This window comes from Rhincodon typus, chromosome 22, assembly GCF_021869965.1.
Source record: "Rhincodon typus isolate 14 chromosome 22, sRhiTyp1.1, whole genome shotgun sequence".
Classification (NCBI taxonomy): Eukaryota; Metazoa; Chordata; class Chondrichthyes; order Orectolobiformes; family Rhincodontidae; genus Rhincodon; species Rhincodon typus.
In genome coordinates, this window is record NC_063353.1 from 12,087,672 (window position 1) to 12,099,203 (window position 11,532).

General features: G+C 41.7%; 1 pseudogene; it reads right to left on the reverse strand.

The window, feature by feature from the left end:
• Positions 1–914: 914 nt before the first annotated feature.
• LOC109915923 lies at positions 915–1,634 on the reverse strand (annotated as a pseudogene).
• Positions 1,635–11,532: the final 9,898 nt, after the last annotated feature.

Here is an 11,532-nt window from a genome sequence, read left to right on the forward strand (position 1 = left end):
CGTCCTTGCAGACTATGGGCAATTTGTGTTAGAAGAACCCAAGTTTAATATATTTCTGAGTCTCCAATGCAGAAAAAAGTGCTGGGTTCAAATGGCGGTGCACACAACCTCTTTAGGAATGTGAGGTACAATAAGTCTTCACTTAATGTTGCAGTTGTATTTCTGGAAATCACAACTTTCAGTGAAACAACTTTAAATGAATCAAATGTTCCCAAAGGAATCAATGTTAAGTCAGGGTTAGATTCCTTTGCACATTTTTGCTTGGAAATAAACAATGCACAGGTTAAAAAGCTATACCATACACCTACAGCACTGTGCCTTCTGACCTGAAATAACTGGCATAATAAAATAAAAATATAAACAAATACTTAATATGTAATATATTAAACATAAAAGGAGAAAACAATATCGTCCTTGTGCAAGACAGTTTTATTAAAAACATTATACTCATTTTTCAACTGATCAGACTCCATCTCGTTGTAAAAGTTAGCCAGCAGAGGAATCTGCAGAGTTCCTGCATCAACCAACGACTGGCACTAGTACGAGTTTGGAGCTAGTCAGGAGAAAAGAACAGCTTCAGTGGTGAAGGGAGCAGTTCAAGCTAGGGACAGAAGGAGACACGCCCTGGGCTGGGAACCAAGACCAGGCAGGGGGAAGCAAGATGGGAGGCAAGAATGGAGGGAAAGAATGTCAGAGTGAAACAAAGCTAGGGGGACAAAGCAAGTGGAGTTTTGGAGGTAACTCGTGGGGAGAAAGGCCAGAGGAGATGAGGTGGGGAGGGGCAATGATGTAAAACTGGGAGAATAAACATAAGACGAGCAAACAGACTTAAAGATAAAGCAGCATTAAAGCAAAATGACATCAAGTTGGGCAACTTAAAGGAGTGACTTAACATATAATTCCCTTGCGCAGCCTTACCACCACCTAAAATGGGCAAAGGCTCTATTTCCTTCAGCCATTTTGTGAATGTCGTGTTTCCTCTTGATCACATTACCCTCGTCGTTAAACATAGCAAGCAACTCTTGTGATAACCCGTCATACATATGAGGGCAGTGGTGCCATTTCTCACTGCATTCAGTGATTAACCATTTAATGGCCAGGAAACGTTGGCAATTATCAGTAAGAGGCATTGGAACCTGGTAGGACTTACCACTTTGCATGCTTGTCAACCCAATGACAGGTTTACAGTTATCTAAAGCTTGGAGGAAGGAGCTGTATGGGTTACACTCAATGGCATCTTTCTCAGACTCTGATGCTTTGTGGTAACATTCAATTTGCTTCCGCTTATTGATTTAAAAGTCTTGCTCATGATTGATCTGGACAGTTATTTTTGACTTTTTCGCATTACTATGTTCATGAACTTGCTGATCAAGAATTCATGAAAGAGACTACTGCTCTGATTAGTTAATGCTACCTTTATGGGTCAGTTAACCCTGAGCTCCAGGGCCACAGTCTCCTCTGGGCCAAGTTCAGTTGCTGGGATCTGGTGCCGCTCCTTGTTTATCCAAGGTTCCAGTTAATAAGGATTGTATTGAGATCCTCATAGGAACCAAGCCTGGCATCCAAGCATTGAAGCAACAGCGTCCAGGCCTTACCACGGACCCTATCACCAGCCTGCTCCCACCTGCCGTCATCTTATGCCAAGCTCTGGTTCTCGGTCACCACCATCTTGGGTGACAAGGGGTCACAGTGGCTCAGTAGTTAGCACTGCTGCCTCATAGCGCCAACGACCCAGCTTTAATTCCATGCTTGGGTGACTGTGTGTGTGGACTTTGCATATTCTCCCCGTGTCTGCGTAGGTTTCCTCCGGGTGCTGTGGTTTCCTCCCACAGTCCAAAGATGTGCAGGTTAGTTGGATTGGCTGTGCTAAATTGCCCTAAGTGTCCAAAGGTGTGCAGGCTAGGTGGGTTAGCCATGGGAAATGCAGGGTTACAAGGGATAGGGTAGGGGGGTGGGTCTGGGTGAATGATCTTTGGAGGTTGATGTGGAATCAATGGGCCAAATGGCCTGTTTCCGCACTGTAGGGATTCTATGATATGTAATTTATGGTTATTTTTGCTACCTACCTGCTGTGTTCAATTTAGGGAAGCAAGATTACAGTTAAGACTAATATTTTGGGCTGTTATTAGCTTCCAGATTCCCAGAATTTTTTGAGTCACTGCAAGTTCCAAATTTCAGTTCCAGAAGGAATTCTAGAAGGGAGGTGCAGGATCATTAAGTGAATATTAGTTTGAAATAATGTTAGAAATGAGTACATCCCTGGTTTGTACCATAAGATGCATGTTCACATTGATTTGTGCAGCGAGCATTGTGTCCTTTGTCTCTATTATGATTAATTACAGGTCAGATCCTATTGAATAACTGGATGTTGTTCTATGGCATGCACCTACACAGTCTAGACTGTTAGTCACACAAATAGTTTCTGCATTTGCCTAATAACTGTTCTCTTGCACGTCATTCCTTTGTTTACATATACTATTAAATTATTTTTAATCTGAATCAAGAGAGTTTACAGCAAGCATCAATCACATCTCATTTTATTGTTATATAATAGTTTACAAATACGTCCTCTTGTTCTCTATCAAAAACTCACAGAAATCAGTGATTTCCTGCTGTTTGCAATGATTAATATCATGTACTGTTGCAGATTAATTTTACTTTGCAAGGGCCATTTTTCCAAAACTGCTAATAATGTATGCAATGAGAGTGACTGATCCCTCTCCAGCAAACAGATTCATATAGTCTCATATCTTTCACTCTGAAAATGTGTTAATTGGGTGGTTATGATTGGAGAGGATTTACACCTTGAGTCACTGCCAGAGACAAGAGCATATAGGGAATTCAGTAAATTCACAGACCCAAACAGGAGCTATTAAACTAGTTCTGAGAATAACTGTGGGATACTTAGGCCTAAATCTTTGTCAATGGTAGACGAGTTAGTAAGGTTAGATCACATAGGATTGGGGAGGGTGGCGGGCTGCACTATCCAATTGGATACAAAATTGGACTGATGGTAGGAGACTGAAGGGTGACCTTATCGAGGTTTATAAAATCATGAGGGGCATGGATAGGGTGAATAGCAAATGTCTTTTTCCTAGGGTGGGGGAATCCAAAACTAGTGGGCATAGGTTGAAGGAGAGAGGGGAAAGATTCAAAAAGGACTTGAGGGATAACTTTATCATGCAGATGGTGTTGCATGTAAGGAACGAGTTGCCAGAGGAAGCAGTGGAGGTGGCTACAATTACAACATTTCAAAGGCACCTGGGTGGGTATATGAAGGAGGAAGGGTTTAGACAGATGTTGCCGAATGCTAGCAAATGGGACTAGGTCAGATTGGGATTTCTGGTTGGCGTGGATGACTTGGACCAAAGGGTTTGTTTCTGCGCTGTATGGCTCTATGAGTCGGTAGTTTGGCATCTTAGAAAAAAATAGTGCTGGAATCCCAATTCCAGAAGTTCCAAATGCTAACTGAACATCGATCCTTTTGAGCTGGAAGGCAGGTCAGCGTTAGGAAATGGAGTGGCAGGTATTTAAAAAATTCAGCGGTCTTCAATCAGAAGCAAATTTTGTTGCTAGAATTTTCAAATTTCAATGTTTTGTATTTATGTATCGGAGATCAAAATGTCCAAAACTGCCAGAGTTGTTTGGAGAAGTCAGGTATCCTTTTGGAGAAGGCAAGGTGCCCATTGGTATTGTTAAGAATAGACATGAATGCTCCTAAAAGGTAGATAAAAGTTTCTAGAAACGTCAAGCTATCAATTTATTTAAATTCCAGTGTCTCTAACTTTAAAAAAAAAGCTTGCTGTTGAGAAAAAAAAACAAACATTGCTTTCAATTTCAATAGCTGGTTATTGATATAAGTTAGAGGCATACAGTTATATATTCAGTTCTGCTTGAGTGCTTTCACAACCAATCATCATCACAATGGTGGGCCTGTAAATTCAGATTAATTGACAGCTCAGGTGATTCGAAGGGGTTCAGCTGTCTTTAATGTGATACTATGAATACAGATCACCTGGCATTAACCCAGGCACAGGAAATGACAATGACAAACTCATCCCTGTACAACCTGCAAGCTCCTTCTTGCTAACATGTAACAACTAGCCAAGCAACAGGCCTCACAATGGTCATACTTATGGAATCATACCTTATAGATGTTGTTTTAGGCAGTACTATCACCATCCCTGGGTATGTCCACTTGCAAGACAAGCCCACGGGAGCTTATACCACAGCAGTACACGGAGTTATCTTGGGTGTCGTACTGTTGACTCTTGACCCAATGAAGACTCATGGTATCAAGTCAAACATTGACAAAGAAACCGGACACGCACACACAAACACAAACACACCTTTTCAAAAAACAATGAAGGTAGCAGGGGCCCAGAATGTACTCTGGGTGGGGGAGTTCAAGGTCCATTGCTAAGAATGGCTCAGCAATTGCAGAACTACTGACTGAACTGGTCGAGTCTTAAAGCACATAGCTACTAGACAGGGTCTGTGGCAGGTAGTGAAGGAACTAATAAGAGTGAGGGAACTAATAAGAGTGAGAGACATATTTGACCTTATTCTCGCCTAACTGCCTTCATGGATACATCTATCCATCACAGTATCAGTAAGTGTGACTACAGCAGTGTCCTTGTGGAGATGCAATCCCAATATTACATTGACAAAACCCTCCCGCTCATTGTATTTTGCCATACCATCACTGCAAAATGGAATAGACTTCAAACAGATCCAGAAGCTCAAGACTTGCCATGTATGAGGCACTGTATGCCAGCAGGAGCAGAACTGTACTCCAACACACTCTGCAACCTCATAGCCTATCATATCATCCACTCTACCATTACCATAAGCTAGGGATCAATCCTGGTTCACTGAAGGGTGCAGGAGGGCATGCCAGGAGCAGCAGAATGCATGCCTAAAAATGAAATGTCAACTTGTTGAAGGTACAAAGCAGGACTACTTGAGTGCCAAACAGCATAAGTAGCAAGTGATAGATGGAGCTAAGTGATTCCATAACCAAAGTATCAGATCTAAGCTCTGCAGTCCTGCCACATCCCATCATGAATGGTGATGGACAATTAAACAACTCAACGAAGAGGAGGCTCCACAAATATCTTCATCTTCAGTGATGCCAACACCTTTGCGAAAGTCTTCACCCAGAAGTGCCTACGATCCATTTCGGTCACCCAGCATCACAGAGACCAGTCTTCAGCTAATTTGGTTGACTTCATGTGGTATGAAGAAATGGCTGAAGATACTGGGTACTGCAAAGACTATGGGCCCTGACGACATTCTGGCAATGGTGCTGAAGATGTATGTTCCAGAGCTTACCATGCCCCTAGCTAACCTATTCTGGCATCTACCTGACAGTGTAGAAAATTTTCTAGGTGTGTCCTGTACACAAAAAGCAGGAAAAATCTAACCTGGCCAAATACTGCCCCATCAGTATACTCTTAAACATCAGTAAAGTGATAGAAGGATTTTGTGACAGTACAATCAAATAGTACTTACTTCGCAATAATACTCACTGACACCCAGTTTAGGTTCCACTAGGGCCACTTGGTTCTTGACCTCATTACTGACTTAGTTCAAACCTGGACATAAAGTTGAATTCCAGAGGTGATGTAAGAGTGACTGCCCTAGACATCAAAGCACCATTTGTGTGACTGCAGTGTCAAGGATCCCTAGCAAAACTAGGATCAATCAAAATCAATCAAAAATCTCTCTGCTGGTTGAAGTCATACCTGTCATACAGGAAAATGTTTGTGGTTGTTGTTGGTCAGTCATCTCAGGTCAGGATACCTCTGCAGGAGTTCCATATGGTAGCGTCCTAGTCCCAAACATCTTCTGCTGCTTCATCAATTACCCTCCATCCATTAAAACTGAAAGAACAGCAGATGCTCTAAATCAGGAACAAAAACAGAAATTGCTGGAAAAGCTCAGCAGCGCTGGCAGCATTAATGGAGAGAAATCAGAGTTAATGTTTCGGGTCAAGTGATCCTTCCTCAGAACTGACACCATCCATTGCAAGGTCAGAAGTTAAAGTTAGGGATGTTTGCTGATGTTCAGCTCCATTTGCATCTCCTCAGATACTGAAGCAGTCCATGACCAAATACAAAATGACCTGGACAATGTCCAGCTTTGGACTGACAGGCGGCAAGTTACATACATGCCACAAAGGTTCCAGTCAATAATCATCTCCAACAAGATAGAATCTAAATATTACTGGATCTTGATGACCATTGCTTAATCCTCCACTATCAACATCATGGTGTTACCATGGACCAGAAACTGTCTAGATTTGCCATACAAATACAGTGGCTGCAAAAGCAGGTCAGAGACTAGGAATTCTAAAACAAGTACCTTGTTTCCTGCCTTCCCAGATCCTGTCCACCACCTACAAGGCATAAGTCTGGAGTGTGATGAAATACTTCTCACTTGTGTGGATGAGTGCAGTTCCAATAACACTTAAGAAGTTTGACACCATCCAAGGAAAAGCAGCCTGCTTGACTGGCACCAACATCGAGTCACCCCAACACCACAGCAGCAATGTATACGATCTATAAGATCAACTGCAACAATCCACCAAGGCTCCTTCAATAACAGCATCTAAACCCATGACCGCTACCATCTAGAAGGACAAGGGCAGCAGTTACACGGGAACACCACCACCTGAAAACTTCCCTCCAAGCCACTCACTATCCTGACTTGGAAATATATTGCTATTCCTTCAGTGTCACTGGGTCAAAGCCCTGGGACTCACCCCCTAATGGCATTGTGGGTCTATCTACAGCAAATGAACTGCAGCAGTTCAAATCGGCAGCCTTCTCAGGGGCAACCGTAGATGGGCAATAAATGCTGGCCCAGGCAGCAGCTCAATTTCTTTGAATGAATTAAAGAGATGCTGTTTATTCAGAGGCTGGCAACTCTCTGTCACAGGCAGAATAATGAGTCAGTGACCATTGGTATTAATGCAGTTGGACCATTCAGCAGGGATTGTTGCTGGATCTCAACCATGTAAACCAGCTCCACTGAATTCAACAATTCAGGCTTGTGGCCTTTTGTTAGAACATTTAATCAACAGATCTTGATATCTTTTGAGAGGCTGCAATTTTCATACCCTGTCCTGTGCTTATACTGAGATTCCTGTTTAATGTCAGAACGATGAACAACTCATTGTAGATACAGCCATTCGTTCTGTCAATCGACATCTGATGTGAACAAGAGAAGGGTCTTTTTCTGGACCATTTTATGTGATACAGCTCCATTAAGCATTTAGCACTGGCACAGTAAGCTGTGTGATAAATTCTGACTCCTAGGAAAGTAAAACCGGACAAGAGCGATTTTATGTAGAAGTATTTGCAACTCATCATATTAACTCTGTTTCTCTCTCCACAGAGGCTGCCAGACCCTGCTAAGTATTTCCAGCACTTTCTGTTTCTATTTTATAAGGGAAACCTTAGATGGGTTTTCTCTTCCTGATGTCTCCAAACCTAAGGCTAGAAGAAAGGACAGAATACATTTTGCACTGACTCTGCTAGTGGCGAAGTCTCAAAAGATTTGTTCATATCTACTTTACCCTCTTGTTGTTCCAACGGTTGTATTCAATACAATTGGTTTGTCTTCAAGATATCATTCAACTTTACTTAGAAGATGTCTAAGCAACTTGCCGCTGAAATGTATTTTGGTGAGATTTTCCAAAAAAGCCTGTCAACTCTTGTCAATTATTTTGTCCCAGCCTATCTACATTTTCTCAGTTATAAGTGTCCACTTGTCCTGCATATTCCTCACTGCATACATATAGCTGTGACTTCACAGAATTGGGACTGTTACAGTTCAGAAGGAGACCATTTGGCCCATTGAGCATGCAGTGTCTCTCTGAATAAGCATTATCCTGCACATTGTTTCTATCCAAATTATCATCTGATGCCATCTTGAGCAGCTGACCTCAGTTGAAATCATCTCCACATTTTGAGGCAGTGCATTCCAAAGCCTAACTACTCACTCTGTGAAAATGTCTCTCCTTCACCTTGCTGCTTTTCCAAATTTCTTTAACTATGTGCCCTCTCATTTGTGACCACTTTATGAGTAGGAACAGTATCTCCTGATCTACTCTGCACAGACCTTTTATGATTTTGAAAACTTCCTTCAGATCTCTTTCTTCTCTCTGAGGAGAAAAGTTCCACATTATCCAGTCTATCCTCATAACTGAAGTGCCTCATTTATGAAACCATTCTTGTAAAATTCTGACACTCTCTTCAATGTGTTACCATCCATCATATAGAGAGACACACAGGTATGCCACCTTCTGAGGTCTAGCTGGTGTCTTATGCAAGTTTAACATAACCTCCTTTTACTTGTATTGCATGCACCCATTAATAAAGCCTGGAACACTGCATTCTTTATTAACTTCCCTCTCTGTCTGTCCTGCAACTTAACTGATCTGTGCATATGAACGCCCAGATCACTTTGTTCCTGCAAACCCTTTAGTAAACACACTTCATCTTATACCTTCTGTCCATATTCTCTCTACTAAAATGCATCAATTACCCCACACTTCTCTGCATTGAACGTATGTGCCACCTATCTGCCCCCTCCACCAACTCATTAATATCCTTTTGAAATTCTGCACTATCCTCCCATTAATCAGAAAAAGCAAGGGCCCCAATACCAACTGCTGGGGAACTCTTCCACAAACCTTCTTCCAACCTGAAAAACATCCACAAACTATTAATTGACTTATAACTTTGCCAGCAAGACTGTTGTGCAGCACTGTATCAAACAGCATTTGGAAGGCTCACATGAACAACTTTAAACTCACCAGCAAGTTCATCAAATTTGATTTTCCCTTAAAAAAATCTGTGTTGGTTCTTCTTAAATAATGTACTTTTGTCCATGTGACTACTAATTCTAAGATGTTTTTTTTTTCTGAAGTTTCCTCACGACCAAAATTAAACTAACTGGCATAGGATTGTTGGCTTTGCCTCACACTCTGTGTTGAGGAAGGGAGTTATGTTTGCAAGTTACGTTTGTATACCCAACGTTCAGTGTTTTTGCCTCAGCTTTCTGTGGCAGAGAATTCCACAGGTTCACCACTCTTTGGTCCCAAATGGCTTACCCAGACTGTCAAACTGTGAACCCTGGTTCTAGACTCACTAGTCATCAGGAACATCCTTTCTGCATTTACACTGTGTAGTCTGTTAGATTTTTATAAGTTTCTTTCCTTTCCTTCAGTATCCTTGGATGCATCCCAGCCAGTCTCAATTCCTTGTCATCTTTAAATTAGACTAATCCATATCCCTTAATCATGATGTACTGATAGTATTCTCATGTGTGAGTCATAAGGTTGGGGTGTCAGTCCCATTCTAGAGATCACAGACTATAATCCATGCTGAAATCTCAGTGTAGTACTGAGGGACGTGATGGTTTTGTTGTGAAATATTAAACTGAGGCCACCTGCCAATTCAAACATAATAAAAACTGAAAGAACTACGGATGCTGTAAAGCAGGAACAAAAACAGAAATTGATGGAAACGCTCAGCAGGTCTGGCAGCATCTGTGAAGAAAAAAAATCAGAGTTAACATTTCGGGTCCGGTGACCCTTCTGATTTTTTTCTTCACAGATGCTGCCAGACCTGCTGAGTTTTTCCGCAACTTCTGTTTTTGTTCAAACAGATGCATAGTAGCACAAGACAGTATTCAGACAACAACAGAGGAATTTTCCTCAGTATCATGGTCAACATCTACATTGACTTTTTGGATGAAGTTACTAAGGAACAATGTGTAGATAAGCAGCTTGCCGTGGATAGTTGGAGGAGGAGGAGGACAGAACATTTCCCATGGTCTTAGAGATACAGGATGTTATTTGTGACTTGGCTGTGGTAGGGGTTAGAAATGCCCTGGGGAATTGAAACACAAATCTTATTTGCTTCCTTTTCAGGGACATCTGCAGTGTAGATCTAACGTTTTTCTCTTTTCTGGGGTTCCAGTAATTATCAATTTTCTTTTAAAATAATGGATCGATATAGTGCCATTTTTCTTATTGGATATTAGCCTTTGAAAGAGTTTAGTTCCTCTCTTCACCATGATTTTTTTATTTGTCTCTTTCATCACTCTCCCCATAATCGCCTCTATTTCCTGACTTATTAGCGACTGTAATTGGCAAAACCAGTCTTTACAACTTCATCAGTTTGATCAGCTCCTGCCCTCAGTTTCATCTCATGAAGGTCAACACATTTTTATCAACATTGCTTTAGAAGATGAACAGATAACTCTTTAATATCGAATGTTCCTCTGACTCTACTGTCAGTGCTTAATATATTCCAGTAACTCTACTTTGTGTTACACACACTTTGTTTACAGCACTCTTCAAAAGCATGGGCTCAAACAGTGATGACTTACCCCACAATTTCACATCATCCTTTGTCCCACTCTTGATTATAACAAAATACTTTTTTCTTCCTTTCTGGAAACAAGAATTGCTCTTTAGATACCCAGCCCTGGTCCTTCTCCTGATCCTATTTTTTTTATTCCTGGCTCAATCTTACCTGAATATCATCCACTCCAACCATCTCCTTTCTGACACGAATACTTATCTTCAGTGAAGGTTTTAGTTTTACCTTAATGGATGCGCCTCAACAATTTGTAAGATTAACACAGGGCTGGGTTTATCTTCTGCCATGTTCATCTCTATGCTTGCATTTTTGAATGAAAACTTCTCTGTGTATCTGATTCCTTCTGAATTCTTTTAATCTCCTGGAAAACTTTCCTCCAATTACCTCCTTCTCTCCAACTTCTCATGCAGAATTAGTATCGTAGCATTGGCAATTTCAGTCCCCTGACTCCTTTATTCATCCTAATCCCTCTCCATTGCAATTTTAGTTCTCCATTCTTTCAGTTGCATTGCAGCGGCAGGAAAGTGTAGTGCTGTTGCCATAGCACGGAAAAATTTCTACCTGCATTCAACTTCAGTTGCTACACGAAATCTCTCCTATCTTGATCCACTACAGAAAGTCAAAACTACTGAAAGCCCTGGCAGAGATGCCGGGGGGGCTCAGTGGTTGGCACTGCTGCCTCACAACACCATGGACCTGGATTTGACTCCAGCATTGGGTGACTGTCTGTGCGGAGTTTGCACTTACTCCTGTGCCTGTGGTGGTTTCCATTGGGTGCTCTGGATTCCTCCGTTAGTCCAAGGATGTGCAGGTTATGTGGACTGGCCATTTTAAATTGCCCATTGTGTCCAGGGACGTGCAGGCTAGGTGGGGTAGCTGTGGTAAATGTAAGGTTACAGGGATAGGGTGCCATGCTTTTCAGAGGGTTGGTGCAGACTTGATGGGCCATATGGCATCTTTCCACGCTGTAGGGATTCTATTCTATGAGTAAATTAAGTCATCATGTCTAATCCCACCTATTCTGAGGCTTATTCTGCATCACGCCAGACAACTCTCAAACTCGGAGTAGCCAATCTTTGGAGAATATTTCTGTTGGTGTTCCCCTGATTATCCACAGTAGAGCTCATCAGTGATG